Source organism: Salvelinus sp. IW2-2015, linkage group LG17 (assembly GCF_002910315.2).
Source record: "Salvelinus sp. IW2-2015 linkage group LG17, ASM291031v2, whole genome shotgun sequence".
Taxonomy (NCBI): domain Eukaryota; kingdom Metazoa; phylum Chordata; class Actinopteri; order Salmoniformes; family Salmonidae; genus Salvelinus; species Salvelinus sp. IW2-2015.
Window position 1 is genome coordinate 8,754,987 of NC_036857.1, and position 17,976 is coordinate 8,772,962.

The window sequence follows — 17,976 nt, forward strand, 5'->3', positions numbered from 1 at the left end:
TTACAAAAAATATATATATCGAAATAGTCAACAAACGCACAGTACAAAAAATTACACAGAAAATAGAAGCAAATCACTTTATACCTATTGCTGATGATGGATAACCCAGTCACGACAGAACTGCACCATAACAGAACGCACAAATGCATAAAATGTTATACAATTAACCAACAAACCACTTAGTAAAACAAATTACTTTACAAATTAACCATATAATATTTTGAAACGAAGATAATGGTTGAGTACAACAATGTCACCCATTTACAGTTCAGGGATGAACACAAAAACGAATCACATTTTAATTGGTCACATACAGTATACATATTTTGCAGATGTTATCACAAGTGCAGCAAAATGCTTATGTTTCAACCTTCAACAGTGCAGTATACCTAACAACACAAAACAATCCCCACCCCCCCCCCAAAAAAATGAAGGATTTCAAAAAATATGTAAATGTATATACAGTACAAGTCAAAAGTTTGGACACACCTACTCATTCAAGGGTTTTTCTTTATATTTACTATTTTCTACATTGTAGAATAATAGTGAAGACATCAAAACTATGAAATAACACATATGGAATCATGTAGCAACCCCAAAAATTTAAAACAAATCCAAATACATTTTAGATTCTTCAAAGTAGCCACCCTTTGCCTTGATGACAGCTTTGCACACTCTTGGCAGTCTCTCAACCAGTTCCATGAGGAATGCTTTTCCAACAGTCTTGAAGGAGTTCTCACATATGCTGAGCACTTGTTGGCTGCTTTTCCTTCACTCTGCGGTCCAACTCATCCCAAACCATCTCAATTGGGTTAAGGTCGGGTGATTGTGGAGGCCAGGTCATCTGATGCAGCACTCCATCACTCTCCTTCTTGGTCAAATAGCCATTACACATTCTGGAGGTGTGTTCTGGGTCATTGTCCTGTTGAAAACAAATGATAGTCCCACTAAGCCCAAACCAGATGGGATGGCGTATCGCTGCAGAATGCTGTGGTAGCCATGCTGGTTAAGTGTACCTTGAATTCTAAATAAATCATAGACAGTGTCACTAGCAAAGCAATCCCACACCATCACACCTCCTCCTCCATGCTTCACGGTGGGATCCACACATGCGGAGATCATCCGTTCACCTACTCTGCATCTCACAAAGACACGGTGGTTGGAACCAAACATCTCAAATTTGGACTCATCAGACCAAAGGACAGATTTCCACTGGTCTAATGTCCATTGCTTGTGTTTCTTGGTCCAAGCATGTCTCTTCTTATTATTGGTGTCCTTTAGTAGTGGTTTCTTTGCAGCAATTCAACCATGAAGGCCTGATTCACGCAGTCTCGTTTGAACAGCTGATGTTGAGATGTGCCTGTTACTTGAACTCTGTGAAGCATATATTGGGATTGCAATCTGAGGTGCAGTTAATTCCCCATTTCTGAGGCTGGAAACTCTTCCTTTCTTCCTTTCCTGTGGAGAAACAGTTTCATCATAGAGCTTGATAGTTTTTGTGACTGCGCTTGAAATAAACAAAGTTCTTGAAATCCGGATTGACTAACCTTCATGTGTTGTAGAAATGATGGACTGTCCTTTCTCTTTGCTTATTTGAACTGTTCTTGCCATAATATGGACTTGGTCTTTTATCAAATAGGGCTATCTTCTGTATACCACCCCTACCTTGTCACAACACAACTGATTGGCTCAAACGCATTACGAGGAAAATAAATTCCACAAATGAACTTTTAAGAAGACACACCTGTTAACTGAAATGCATTCCAGGTGACTACCTCATGAAGCTGTTTGAGAGAATGCCAAGAGTGTGCAAAGCTGTCCTCAAGGCAAAGGGTGGCTATTTTGAAGAATCTAAAATCTGAAATAAACATATATATACTTTTATAGTTACTACTTGATTCCATACATTTTATTTCATAGTTTTGATGTCTTCAATATTATTCTACAATATAGAAATAGTAAAACATTAAGAAAAACCCTTGAATGAGTAAGTGTGTGCAACATTTTTACTTGTACTGTGTATATACAGTATATATATATATATATATATGAGTATGAGAGTATGAACAGTATAGACAGTATATGAATAGGAAAGGTGTGTACAGCAGTAGTTATATAGGGTGAGCCTTGATTAGAATACAGTATATATGATATGGGTAAAACAGGAAGTAAACATTATAAAAGTGACCAGTGTTCAATGACTATGTACAGTGCCTTCGGAAAGTATTCAGACCCCTTGACTTTTTCTACATTTGGTTAGGTTATTATTCTAAAATTGATGAAATAGTTTTTTCCCTCATCAATCTACACACATTATTCTACACACAATACCCCATAATGACAAAGCAAAAATAGTTTTTTAGACATTCTTGGGTATGAAGCTACAAGCTTGTATTTGGGGAGGTTCTCCCATTCTTCTCTGCAGATCCTCTCAAGCTCTGGTTGGACGGGGAGCGTCGCTGCACAGCTATTTTCAGGTCTCTCCAGAGATGTTCGATCGGGTTCAAGTCCGGGCTCTGGCTGGGCCACTCAAGGACATTCAGAGACTTGTCCCGAAGCCACTCCCGCGTTGTCTTGGCTTTGTGCTTAAGGTCGTTGTCCTGTTGGAAGGTGAACCTTTGCCCCAGTCTGAGGTCCTGAGCGCTCTGCAGCAGGTTTTCATCAATGATCTTTCTGTACTTTGCTCCATTCATCTTTCCCTCAATCCTGACTAGTCTCCCAGTCCCTGCCACTGAAAAATATCCCCACAGCATGATGCTGCCACCACCATAGCAATGGTGCCAGCTTTCCTCCAGATGTGATGCCTGGAATTCAGGCCAAATAGTTTAATCTTGGTTCCATRAGACCAGTGAATCTTGTTTCTCATGGTCTGAGAGTCTTTAGGTGCCTTTTGGCAAACTCCAAGTGGGCTGTCATGTGCCTTTTACTGAGGAATGTCTTCCATCTGGCCACTCTACCATAAAGGCCTGATTGGTGGAGTGCTGCAGAGATGGTTGTCCTTCTGGATGGTTCTCCCATCTCCACAGAGAAACTCTAGAGCTCTGTCAGAGTGACCATTGGGTTCTTGCACACCTTCCTGACCAAGGCCCTTCTCCCCCGGTTAATACGTTTGGCTGGGCGGCCAGCTCTAGAGATTCTTGGTGGTTCCAAAGTTCTTCCATTTAAGAATGAGGCCACTGTGTTCTTGGGGCCCTTCAATGCTGCAGAATTGTTTTGGTACTCTTCCCCAGATCTGTGCCACGACAGAATGCTCTCTTGGGTCTCTACGGATAATTCCTTCGACCTCATGGCTTGGTTTTTGCTTTGACATGCATTGCCAACTGTGTAACCTTATATAGACAGGTGTGTCATTTCCAAATCATTTCCAATCAATTGAATTTACTATAGGTGGACTCCAATCAAGTTGTAGAAACATCTCAAGGATGATCAATGGAAACAGGATGCACCTGAGCTCAGTTTCGAGTCTCATAGCAAAGGGTCTGAATAATTTTGTATGTTTTTTACTTGTATTTATTTTATTTGCAAACATTTCTAAAAGCCTGTTTTTAGCTTCGTCATTATAAGGTATTGTTTGTAGATTGTTGAGGAATTGTTTTTATGTAATTCATTTTAGATTTAAGTTGTAACGTTACAAAAGGTGGAAAAATTCAAGGGGTCTGAATACTTTCTGAAGACAGAACTTTGGAACCATAAATGGAAGAACTTTGGAACCATCAAGAACCTCTCTAGAGCTGACCAGCCAAACTGAGCAATCTCTAAACTGGAGTTGACAGTAGTTTTTCAGGACAACAAAAGTTAATTATTTATAATATTAACAATTCATGCTCTACTTTGGACAGTAGCTCCAAAAGTACATGAGACACAGTTTCAAACCACCATCCCCTGAAGCCCTAATGTCCAGTATCGGATTATAGTATGTCAGTGCCACATTTAGCATCCTGCGGAACAGGCCCCTGGTTCCTCCCCAGCCTCTCCTGCCCTCTTAGACCCAGTCCATCCCGCTGGTCTTGGGCAGGTGTCAGGGCTGGACGGTGGGGTGGTGAGACACGGCTGCAGCGGCACAGACTCCCAGGGATCCTCAACCCCTGCACCAACACAGTCCTGGGGCAGCCCGGCCAGTCGTAACATTGCCGAACCCCCCACAAACCCTCTCAGCCCCCCAGCCAGTGCCCGTGAGGCTGCCCTGAGCCCCCCTGCCCGCCTTCGTCGCCCTGATGCTGCCCCCCTACCTCGCCCCAAAGCAAGTTCAGTCAGGAAGCCCAGGCTCTGGGAGGGGAGGCTGAAGAGCGGCAGCCCCCTGAAGAGCTCAGGCAGGGGGCGGCAGCCGCCGGGAGGCACAGACTCAAACTGCACGAGGGTGAAGCGTTCGCCGGCACGGCCCTGCAAGTAGTCCGCTAGAATGCAGCTGAGCGAGGCACTGAAGACATCCGAATATGGAGAACGACACCCCACCCCTGACTCCCCATCCTCGTCACACCCCCTCCACCAGAGAGTATCCCTCTCCCAGCCCCGGCTGCCCCGACTGCCCCACTCCTCAGCCCTCTCCCAGGCTGCCTGGGTCAGCACCAGCACCACTTTCCCCCCCTGTCTCTGCAGGCGATCAAGCCGGGAGTGGAGCCATGGAACTGGTCCCAGGACACTGAGCTCGGCCTGGCTCCACAGGTCTAGAGATACACTGAAGCCCAGAGAGGAGAGAGACAAGCCCAGACGACACACCAGCCCCAGCACAGCCTGATCATTGTCAGGAGGGTACAGCAACACAATGTGGCCACCTCCTACTGCACCTGAGAGAGAGAGAGAGAGAGAGAGAGAGAGAGAGAGAGAGAAGAAGAAGAGAAGGTAGAGAAAAGAGAGGGAGAGAGAGAGAGAGACAAGAGAGACAAGAGAGACAAGAGAGACAAGAGAGACAAGAGAGACAAGAGAGAAGGTAGAGAAAAGAGAGGGAGAGGGGGAAGGACGGAAAGAGAAGAGCGGCAGAGAGAATGAGATCAAAGGAGAGAGAGAAAAAGGGATAGAGAGAGAGGGTGGTTATTCTTCTGAAGCATGAAGAAAGAATATAATTGGATTCAGATATAATTGGAGACAGTGAATTGTGAGGGAATGTTTTAAAGGCTTATCTTACCTTTTATGTCTTCATCTTTCAACCATCTCCACACATATCCTGTGGGGGAGATAAAAAGTGCAAGAATAACAATGAGGTGTGTGTGCTATAGTGTCCTAGCCTCAGTGCCAATCTGAGAAATTTGATTCACACTCTCGAAAATGTCAGGCTGGCACCCAGGCTAGTAGTATTATATTCATATATAGTTAATACATTTAGTGATTAGATAGCTTCAGAGATAGCTAATAATATTGATAATATATAGCTGCATCATTAACCTTTGAGAGCACCATGTATGACGTAGGCCCCAAGTATTGCCAAACAGATTAGTAGCAGCCCTATCAGGAGAGTCAGGAGCCATCGGTTCCGTGGTGCTATAGGGGAAGTCAGTCTGATTACATACAGCTGTGGACCAATGCCTCATAATCCATCATTGTATCCATTATTTCTGCCAAATATCCTCTTTAGCTAATTTAGCACTAATCTCTATGCTGCGCATTATAGAGACACAGATTAACCAAAGARCTAACCTGTTAATAATTCAGTAAATTTCACTCTTAGTAAAAAGGGTTCCAAAAGGGTTCTTCGCCTTTCCCCACAGGAGAACCATTTTTGGTTCCAGGTAGAACCCTCTGTGAAAAGGGTTCTACCTGGAACCAAAATGGGTTCTGCAAAGGGTTCTCATATGGGGACAGCAAATGAACCCTTTTGGTTTCTAGATAACACCTTTTTTCTAAGAGTGTGGGTCAGTTGCATTAATGAATTGATGACCATTTAACCAATACTTAGTACAGCCAAATACAGCATACAACCAGTTTAGAACTATAGGTAAACCTTATAAAATGTAACATATTGACCCTCAGGGGTGAAATGCATACTTGCAAATGGACACAAGGGATCCAGCTTTGTATCCATCCCCTGTACTTTCATCTAGACAACAAGAAAAAGTGCGGTGTCAGACATAAACACTTACAGTACTGCATTTCAGAGTAAGTACAGGCTCACAATTTCATTTAAACAGTGCACTCTGTCCACAGGTCAGTGGAGAAGTGTTTACCTGGACACACAGAGCAGGATGAGGGTTCACATTGATGAACTCTCCTCTTTTCTGAAAAAACAACAGAAACAGAAACTCAACAGTCATGTTCAGTAAGGTCCTCAGTAAGGTCAAAGGTGAAGGGTAAGTCGACCTCACACGGTAGGCCTTACCCAGTGTCCGTGGAGAGTGGGCGTCCACCCGGCATGTGTGTGCTTGTGCATCCTCTGCCTGGAGCCCTTCAACTCCTCGCAATGCCCCCCCGCTGAGCCCCTTCTACACAGCCACAGTTCCCCCTCCAGGCGACAGGGGGCAGTCACGTTCCAACTCAGCACTGTGCCGTTCCCCACGTTCGTCTGAGCCTCCTCCACTGACAAGGACACGTTGTTATCCCACATTCTTCTGAAAAGCTCTGAGAGAGACATTTGGGTATTACAATAACAAATGTTTCCAGTCCAGAGTCAAGAGTTCTGCGGTAGGGAAGGAATCTAATTGAACCCCTTACCTTTGTTGTTCATGAAGGGGCAGATCTCTCTGCGTAGATTCTGTCCCTTCCACCAAACCTGTTGTTAAGCAACATACAAGGAATGTGCACAAGTGACTCCTGCATTACAATGATCATGAATCTTCAATTCAGCATTGGAAACAAGTTGTTCCGAGCAGCAGAAGAATCAAGCAATGTTTACCTGAAAGCACAGACAGGGCGCTATAGACCTCAAAGGAATGCTCATCTCTCTCTGGCTCTGAAAGAAGAAGAAAGGGCYTGAGAAAGAGAAGGTGACAGTGAGGAAGGAGGTCACAGCTTGACCTTGTAAAAAAATGTGTGACTTTTCTTTATACATACTGACCCACTTCTGGTATCTGCAAGGTTCTCCAGTCCCGAACATCTGGCACATGCCCATCTCACTGGTCGGTGTCTTGTTAGAACTGTCCAGTTGGAGCACAGCCACACCTCTCTTCTTATCAATCACAGCTCTGAGCTTGGGCGCTGAGACATATAGTACCGGTCAAAAGTTTGGACACACCTATTCATTCAAAGGTTTTTCTTTATTTGTACTATTTTCTACATTGTAGAATAATAGTGAAAACATCAAAACTATGAAATAAAACATATGGAATCATGTAGTAACCAAAAAGTGTTAAACAAATCAAAATATATTTTATATCTGAGATTCTTCAAAGTAGCCACCCTTTGCCTTGATGACAGCCTTGCACAAGCTTTGTATTCTCTCAACATGCTTCATGTGGTAGTCAACTGGAATGCATTTAAATTAACAAGTGTGTCTTCTTAAAAGTTAATTTGTGGAATTTCTTTCCTTCTTGATGGGTTTGAGCCAATCAGTTGTGTTGTGACAAGGTAGGGGTGGTATACAGAAGATAGCCCTATTTGGTAAAAGACCAAGTCTATATTATGCAAGAACAGCTCACATAAGCAAAGAGAAACGACAGTCCATCACCAGACCGAAACATTAAAGGAAGACAGAGTTATCTCTTCTGCAGAGGATACGTTAATTAGAGTTACCAGCCTCAGATTGCAGCCCAAATAAATGCTTCACAGAGTTCAAATAACAGACACATCTCAACATCAACTGTTCAGAGGAGACTGGGTGGATCAGGCCTTCATGGTCAAATTGCTGCAAAGAAACCACTACTAAATGACACCAATAAGAAGAAGAGACTTGCTTGGGCCAAGAAACACAAGCATGGACCTTAAACCGATGGAAATCTGTCCTCTGGTCCGATGAGTCCACATTGGAGATGTTTGGTTCCAACCGCCGTGTCTTTGTGAGATGCATAGTAGGTGAACGGATGATCTCCGCATGTGTGGTTCCCACCATGAAGCATGTGGGAGGTGTGAGGGTGGGGGTGCTTTACTGGTGACACTGTCTGTGATTTAATTAGAATTCAAGGTACACTTAACCAGCATGGCTACCACAGCATTCTGCAGTAATATGCCATCCCATCTGGTTTGGGCTTAATGGGACTATAATTTGTTTTCAACAGGACAATGACCAAACACACCTCCAGGCTGCGTAAGGGCTATTTGACCAAGAGTGATGGAGTGCTGCGTCAGATGACCTGGCCTCCACAATCACCCAACCTCAACCCAACTGAGATAGTTTGGGATGAGTTGGACTGCAGAGTGAAGGAAAAGCAGTCAACAAGTGCTCAGCATATGTGGGAACTCCTGCAAGACTGTTGGAAAAGCTTTCCAGGTGAAGCTGGATGAGAGACTGCCAAGAGTGTGCAAAGCTGTCATCAAGGCAAAGGGTGGCTACTTTGAAGAATCTAAAATCTAAAATGTATTTGGATTTGTTTAAAACTTTTTGGGTTGCTACATGATTCCATATGTGTTATTTCATAGTTTGGATGTCTTCAATATTATTCTACAATGTAGAAAATATATATATATATATTTTTTTACGTGAATGAGTAGATGTGTGCAAACTTTTGACTGGTGCTGTATATCAAATGTCAATCAATAAGAGATATAAAGGTTTAAACTAAAGCAGGTACAGTATAATACTATGGGGATGCAGGGTTGCATTACAAATTACAGTGACTCACCATCACATTCTTTCACAACACTATCTAGGTCTGGGGAACAAACTAAGAGAAAGAGAGGGGTAGTCAAAATACATGATCTGAGGAATGTACACTACCGGTCAAAAGTTTTAGAACACCTAACCATTCAAGGGTTTTTCTTTATTTTTACTATTTTCTACATTGTAGAATAATAGTGAAGACATCAACGCTATGAAATAACACATATGGAATCATGTAGTAACCAAAAAAGTGTTAAGCAAATCAAAATATATTTTAAATTTGAGATTCTTCAAATAGCCATCCTTTGCCTTGATGACAGCTTTGTACACTCTTGGCATTCTCTCAAACAGCTTCATGAGGTAGTCACCTAGAATGCATTTAAATTAACAGGTGTGCCTTCTTAAAAGTTAACTTGAGGAATTTCTTTCCTTCTTAATGCATTTGAGCTAATCAGTTGTGTTGTGACAAGGTAGGGGTGGTATACAGAAGATAGCCATATTTGGTAAAAAACCAAGTCCATATTATGGCAAGAACAGCTCAAATAACCAAAGAGAAACGACAGTCCATCATTACTTTAAGACATGAAGCTCAGTCAATATGAAACATTTCAAGAACTCTGAAAGTTTGTTCAAGGGCAGTCGAAAAACCATCAAGCGCTATGATGAAACTGGCTCTCATGAGGACTGCCACAGGAAAGGAAGACCCAGAGTTAACTTGAGAAATTCCTCAAGTTAACTTTTAAGAAGGCACACCTGTTAATTTAAATGCATTCTAGGTGACTACCTCGTGAAGCTGTTTGAGAGAATGCCAAGAGTGTGGAAAGCTGTCATCAAGGTAAAGGGTGGCTATTGGAAGAATCTCAAATATGAAATATATTTTGATTTGTTTAACACTTTTTTGGTTACTACATGATTCCATATGTGTTATTTCATAGCTTTGATGTCTTCACTATTATTCTACAATGTAGAAAATAGTAAAAAATAAAGAAAAACCCTTGAATGAGTAGGTGTTCTAAACCTTTTGACCGGTAGTGTATGCATATCAGTAACATCTTTATAGTACAGCTATGGTATTGTGGTATAAAGAATGCCACTTACCATCTTCTAAGGAGGGGATAGTGGTGGTAACTGAGGTATATAATGCGTGGACGATGACTGGACTTCCATATTGTACTGGCTCTGGCTCCAACAATATCGACAGCCACAGCTACAGAAGTCAAACATGAACCTATTACATACTAGGCTATATGTTCTGTCCACTAAACAACTCTAGTAGTGCCCAAAGTTACCCAAAATAACCCTAACATTTTTAATAGACAACAGTTTAATGACAGGCGATAAAGGGAATGTGTACCTCGGGAGGGTGCTGGTCCCCCAGAGCTGAATGGATCAATGTAAATGTCACTTCTTTGCAGCGATTCAAAATGTTTGGGTAGCTGTAACACACGGTTACAGAGGCTGCTGGAACACACACACAGTAGGAGAGACAACAAAGCAAGTTATTTACCATGAGAAAGTGCAAAAGACACATGAACAGTCAACCACAAGTTTAGATTGAGTGACTTTCATTAATTTTACTTGACTGACTTGTACGCCCAAGGAGTGTGTCTGGGTGTGTTTTCTCTCTTTTGACACACTCTTTTTGATTACCTGTTGTGCTGCGTGGCATTCCTAAGAGACTCTCTTCTCTTAATTCCTTCTGGTTAGAGCTGTCATCTTCGTCACTGTAGTCACCAGACACTTCCTGGTCCTTATGTTTATCTGTGACAGCAGAAACAGCAACAACATGTAATGTGCTGAGAACAGCAGAAACAGCAACAACAAATGAGAACAGCAAGAGTTAAGAATAACCTGCAAAAGCCCCACAACCTATCAATACAACCTATCAATACAACCTATCAATACATCAATACAACCTATCAATACATCAATACAACCTATCAATACAACCTATCAATACATCAATTACTTACAACCTATATCAATACAACCTATCAATACATCAATACAACCATATCAATAAACCTATCAATACACCTATCAATACATCAATACATCAAACCTCAATCAATACAACCTATCAATACAACCTATCAATACATCACAATATCACAACCTATCAATACATCAATACAACCTATCAAATACACAACCTATCAATACATCAATAACCTATCAAACAACCTATCAATACAACCTATCAATACAACCTATCAATACAACCTATCAATACTAAACAACCTATCAATACATCACATACAACCTACAATAACACAATACAACCTATCAATACAACCTATCAATACACAAATACAACCTATCAATACAACCTATCAAACATCAATACAACCTATCAATACATCATACAACCTATCAATACATCAAACAACATATCAAACAACCTATCAATAGAACTATCATACATCATACAACTATCAATACAATCCTGCTGTAGGTATGGCTGCTCCTGTCCAGGCACAGTGACTTCCTGTTGGAGTTAAGTAGTTGTGTAGTTAGGGATAGTGGTATGGTAGAGTATGGACTAAAGACTGTGGAATAGCATCCAGACATCACAGTTGCAGCCGTAGGGCTACCTTTGATCGTGAAGTAGACCGTGACTCGCAGGCAGGGTTTGCAGTATTGGCCGTTGGTGCAACAGCAGAACACGCTGAGCTCCAGCCGGCTAACTTTCACAAGACCCTTCATGCCAGGAAGGGCAACATCTAAGATGCAGAAGGGACAGAGAAATCGATGGAGAGAGACAGAGACAGAGAGAGAGAGAGAGAGAGAGAGAGAGAGAGAAGAGAGAGAGAGAGAGAGAGAGAGAGAGAGCACATCGCACATCGTTACAACACTGAATACATACACAATATAGACATTGTAATGTCTTTATTCTTTGGAAACTTTCTTGGAGTGTAATGTTTACTGTTCATTTTTATTGTTTATTTCACTTTTGTATATTATCTACTTCACTTGCTTTGGCAATGTTAACATATGTTTCCCATGCCAATAAAGAGAAAGAGAAAGCGAGAGAGAGAGAAAAAATAGAGAAAAAGAGAGAGAGAGAGAGAGAGAGAGAGAGAGAGAGAGAGAGAGAAACAGAGATAGAGACAAAGGAAGCGGGAAGGGTTAACCTATCACAATGTCATGATAAGTGTTCCAATATATTTTGGCTTTTGACGGACTATATATGATGCTTTGTATGGTCTCACCTTTTACACTGCAGTCTGTCAGGCCCTAAGGAAAGAGCAGAGAGAGAGTGATTTCTTACAACATACCAGACCTGACATCTGATTGTGTAATTATTATTTAAATACATAGTAATACTTCCACTTAATATACGTGACACATTTTCTTCCGTTTAACTGCACACAACTACACTATAGGTCAATTCTCATGACCTTGCTCCCAGAACCGAATCCTTGGAAATGGTCAACAGCAGTGGAGATGGAACACTCAAGCCCTAGGATTGGGTGTCACGCTCTGGCCTGGTCATGAATACATAATGAGCATTAAAACTTTGATGTGTCTGTGTGTGCTACAGTACAGACTGAGGTACATCGCATCTGTCAATCAAAACATAAATCTGCTCACTCAAACTGATCAAGTGTTTAACCAGCGCTGACCCATTCCCGTTTTCCACATTTTGTTATGTTAACCCTTGTTCTAAAATGGATTAGAAAAAAATGTAAATCCTCATCAATCTACACACAATACCCCACAATGACAAAGTGAAAACCGAAATACCTTATTTACAGTTGAAGTCTGAAGTTTATGTACACCTTAGCCAAATACATTTAAACTCAGTTTTTCACAATTCCTGACATTTTATCCTAGTAAAAATTCCCTGTCTTAGGTCAGCTAGGATCACCACTTTCTTTAAGAATGTGAAATGTCAGAATAATAGTGGAGAGAATGATTTATTTCAGCTTTTATTTCTTTCATCACATTCCCAGTGGGTCAGAAGTTTACATACACTCAATTAGTGTTTGGTAGCATTGCCTTTAAATTGTTTAACTTGGGTCAAACGTTTCGGGTAGCCTTCCACAAGCTTGCCACAATAAGTTGGGTGAATTTTGGCCCATTCCTCCTGACAGAGCTGGTGTAACTGAGTCAGATTTGTAGGCCTCCTTGCTCGAACACTTTTTCAGTTCTTCCCACAGGTTTTCTATAGGAATGAGGTCAGGGCTTTGTGATGGCCACTCCAATACCTTGACTTTGTTGTCCTTAAGCTGCTTTGGAAGTATGCTTGGGGTCAATGTCTATTTGGAAGACCCATTTGCGACCAAGCTGTGACTTCCTGACTGATGTCTTGAGATGTTGCTTCAATATATCCACATCATTTTACTCCTCATGATGCCATCTATTTTGTGATGTGCACCAGTCCCTCCTGCAGCAAAGCATCCCCACAACATGATGCTGCCCCCGTGCTTCACGGTTGGGATGGTGTTCTTCGCCTTGCAAGCATCCCCCTTTTTCCTCCAAACATAACAATGGTCATTATGGCCAAACAGTTCTATTTTTGTTTCATCAGATTAGAGGACATTTCTCCAAAAAGTACGATCTTTGTCCCCATGTGCAGTTGCAATCGTAGTCTGGCTTTTTTATGGCGGTTTTGGAGCAGTGGCTTCTTCCTTGCTGAGCGCCTTTCAGGTTATGTCGATATAGGACTTGTTTTACTGTTGATATAGATACTTTTGTACCTGTTTCCTCCAGCATCTTCACAAGGTCCTTTGCTGTTGTTCTGGGATTGATTTTCACTTTTTGCACCAAAGTATGTTCATCTCTAGGAGACAGAACGCGTCTCCTTCCTGAGCAGTATGACGGCTGCGTGGTCCCATGGTGTTTATACTTGTGTACTATTGTTTGTACAGATGAGCGTGGTACCTTCAGGCATTTGGAATTTGCTCCCAAGGATGAACCAGACTTGTGGAGGTCTACCATTTTTTTTCTGAGGTCGTGGCTGATTTCTTTTGATTTTCCCATGATGTCAAGCAAAGAGGCATTGAATTTGAAGGTAGGCCTTGAAATACATCCACAGGTACACCTCCAATTGACTCAAATGATGTCAATTAGCCTATCAGAAGCTTCTAAAGCCATGACATCATTTTCTGGAATTTTCCAAGCTGTTTAAAGGCACAGTCAACTTAGTGTATGTAAACTTCTGACCCACTGGAATTGTGATACAGTGAATTATAAGTGAAATAATCTGTCTGTAAATAATTGTTGGAAAAATGACTTGTGTCATGCACAAAGTAGATGTCCTGACTGACTTGCCAAAACTATAGTTTGTTAACAAGAATTTTGTGGAGTGGTTGAAAAATTAGTTTTAATGACTCCAACCTAAGTGTATGTAAACTTCCAACTTCAACTGTACATAAGCTTTCAGACCCTTTGCTATGAGACTCGAAATTGAGCTCAGGTGCATCCTGTTTCCATTGATCATCCTGGAGATGTTTCTACAACTTGATTGGAGACCAACTGTGGTAAATTCAAAAATTGGACATGATTTGGAAAGGCACAGACCTGTCTATATAAGATTCCGCAGTTGACAGTGCATGTCAGAGCAAAAACCAAGCCAAGAGGTCGAAGGAATTGTCCATAGAGCTCCGAGACAGGATTGTGACGAGGCACAGATCTAGGGAAGGGTACCAAAAAATGTCTGCAGCATTGAAGGTCCCCAAGAACACAGTGGCCTCCATCATTCTTAAATGGAAGAAGTTTAGAACCACCGAGATTCTTCCTAGAGCTGGCCGCCCGGCCAAACTGAGCAATCGGGGGAGAAGTGCCTTGGTCAGGGAGGTGACAAAAAACTTGATGGTCCCTCTGACATAGCTCCAGAGTTCCTCTGTGTAGATTGGAGAACCTTCCAGAAGGACAACCATCTCTGCAGCATCCACCAATCAGGCCTTTATGGTAGAGTGGCCAGACGGAAGCCACTCCTTCATAAAAGGCACATGACAGTCCACTTGGAGTTTGCCTAAAGGCACCTAAAGGACTCTCAGACCATGAGAAACAAGATTATCTGGTCTGATGAACAAGATTGAAGTCTTTGGCCTGAATGCCAAGTGTCACGTCTGGAGGAAACCTGGCACCATCCCTACGGTGAAGCATGGTGGTGGCAGCATCATGCTGTGGGGGTGTTTTTCAGCAGCAGGGACTGGGAGACTAGTCAGGATCAAGGGAAAGATGAACGGAGCAAAGTACAGAGATATCCTTGATGAAAACCTGCTCCAGACCACACAGGACCTCAGACTGGGGCGAAGGTTCATCTTCCAACAGGACAACAACCCTAAGCACACAGCCAAGACAACGCAGGAGTGGCTTCGGGACAAGTCTCTGAATGTCCTTGAGTTGCCCAGCCAGAGCTCAGACTTGAACCAGATCTAACATCTCTGGAGAGACCTGAAAATAGCTGTGCAGCGACGCTCCCCTTCCAACCTGGCAGAGCTTGAGAGGATCTGCAGAGAGGAATGGGAGAACCTCCCCAAATACAGGTGTGCCAAGCTTGTAGCTTCATACCCAAGAAGGCTCAAGGCTGTAATCGCTGCCAAAGATGCTTCAACAAAGTACTGAGTAAAGGGTCTGAATACTTATGTAAATGTATTATTATTATTTTTTAATTCAAATATTTATAAAAACCTGTTTTTGCTTGTCATTATGGGGTATTGTGTGTAGATTGAAGAGGGAAAAAAAACATTTTAGAATAAGGCTGTAATGTAGCAAAGTGTTGAAAAAGTCAAGTGGTCTGAATACTTTCCGAATGCACTGTATCCCAGACTAGATCAGGAATTTAGTTTCCTCAGAGAGAGTTGCAGGTACTCTAGTTGTGACTTCTTTCTGACAGCCTCCTGCTAGATACGACATATGGCTGTGCATGGTGCGTGCACGTGAACTAAAGCTTGTCTGTGTGGTTGGTTTTTGCATGTGTCCTCCACATATGACAGCTCACCCCCCACCCACTCATGTAAACACATACACAGTCCGCATTCATTTACATGTGGTAAAGAAAGCAACACAAGTGTGCGCATGCACATCCAAGCACACAAGCACACACATATATGGCTGACCTGAGGCTGTCCTGAGTACACAAAATAAATAGGGTGGTACAGGTGGGATTCTCATAAGCAGTTATATTCAAACATTGTTGTAGTACAGATCACACCAACATGCACAACATATGACTTAATGGAAAGTACAGGTCAAAACATTCCATGACCCCATCCAGCATCATCAGAGAACAATCTGAGTAGATTGTCATAATGCTAAAACTATACAACCACACGGTAACGCTTCATCTTAAGGGGCCCTTATTGTTATAGTGTAATTACACTATAACAAGTATTGTAGTTAATTGTAATAACTCCTAGTTACACTGTAATAACAACATGTAACTGGTGGTAATTGCAGCCTGTAATTACAGCGGAGTAACAACAAATGCTAGTTACCACGCTTGTTACAAATGTTAAAGTTTCCGATAGCATCCCGACTCACCATATTGGTCAGTGCTATCCGGGATCCTTGGGACGTCCTTACTCTAAAACCTAACCCTAACCTTAACCCTTAGCCTTACCTTGACCTTAACTATAACCCTTACCTAACCCTTAACCCTTACCTGAACCATTTTAAATGTCAACTTCAATGGAGTAAGGATGTCCCAAGGATACTTACCAATCATACTTTTATGCAATAGCTATACCTTATCAGTATGTAGTCTAAATACAGTACTTGCACTATTAGCTTTATAATTTAAATAATACAAAAATCAATAAACAATTTAAGAAAACCTGACAGGCCTAATGTTAATTTGCTCCTTCTTTTACCTGGTCGCAGGTGAGTCGATGTGCGCCATCTATCATCTCTAGTGCACCTGCAGATGGGGACCTTAGCTGCAGCAGTAACAGAAGGACAAAGTGAGTGCATGGGAACAGGCGAGCCATTGGCACTACAACACCCCGTACAGCGCTTCTGCGTCCAAGGTCCAGGCCTTCCTGTGCCAGCGCCCTGTCCGGAAAAGTGAAGGTAGTTGCACAGATCAGACTGATTCCTACACCATTACCTAGAGGCAAGATAATTATACTTGTCACAACCCAACATGTACTGGCAGTCCCCCAAAGTCACAGTGTTTCTCAGTGAGTTCTTCCTGGGCACTGAAACTGGACCTGCCGAAGATCCTGGGCTGCTGGAGAGGTAGGCTTAACAGGATCCAACCTGGCTGAGAGGGAGAAGGGAGGGGGGGGTAAGTTAATAAATTGCAAGCTGAAGTAGGCTACTAAAACTTTAAGCAGGCTACATTTCTGTATTGAATAAGATACATTTCTCAAGCACAGAACTAACTAATAACTGTATGTAATTCATATATTGATGCAGAGCAACTAATTAATATTTCAATTTCAAAAGTTAACTTCAATTTGACTTACAGTTGTCTGTGTGGACATGCACCTCCTGTATCAGGTTGATCGACAGTTCTCTAGCTAGTGATGCGGGTGCTCTGTGACACTACACCCAATCTCCTGAAAATATCTCAAATGGCATTCTATGAATGTAGAGTGACTGTGTGACAGTCAGGAGGAGGACAGAGGGGAGGTGTGTTTACCTGAAAAGGTGGCTCAATTGCACTGCATGGAGTTGGCAGTTAGATTTCTTGCTATTTTGCTTTTTTAGTAAACCATGAGTCCAGTGGTTCTGAAAATGATGCTTAGACAGACTCTGCTGCTTTCCACAGTCCACTAACAGGCAGGCACAGAATTTACAGAAGTTCAGTTACAGTAGGCTAAACCCCTAAGGTCGAGTCTTATCAGCCTGAAATGAAACATTGTTAGCGTTTCTTTCTCCACAAGAGCTTAACCATTAACTAGTGACCTGAGATTGGCATGAGAGGTGAACTGAGGTAAATAACTAAAGTAGGCAGTCATTGTTCCATAGCCACTCTCAGGGCAGGCTGTCAGGTTTCAGCTGTTTCATGCTTTATGGTCTGATCCCAGGAATTCATTGGCACAGGCACACACACACACACACACACACACACACACACACACACACACACACACACACACACACACACACACACACACACACACACACACACACACACACACACACACACACACACACACACACACACACACACACACACACACACACACACACACACTTTATTATTCTTTTGCATAACAGACTTAGTTTGTTAGTTAGCTTGTTGACTAAGCCGGGGTATGAATGAGATGGTTAGATGTAGGTTAGAGATGGGCTATGCCAGGTACAGTATGTACTCTATGCCATACATACAGTAG

General features: G+C 42.2%; 1 pseudogene; it reads right to left on the reverse strand.

The window, feature by feature from the left end:
* Positions 1 to 63: 63 nt before the first annotated feature.
* Positions 64 to 17,523, reverse strand: LOC111977175 (interleukin-17 receptor C-like; annotated as a pseudogene).
* Positions 17,524 to 17,976: the final 453 nt, after the last annotated feature.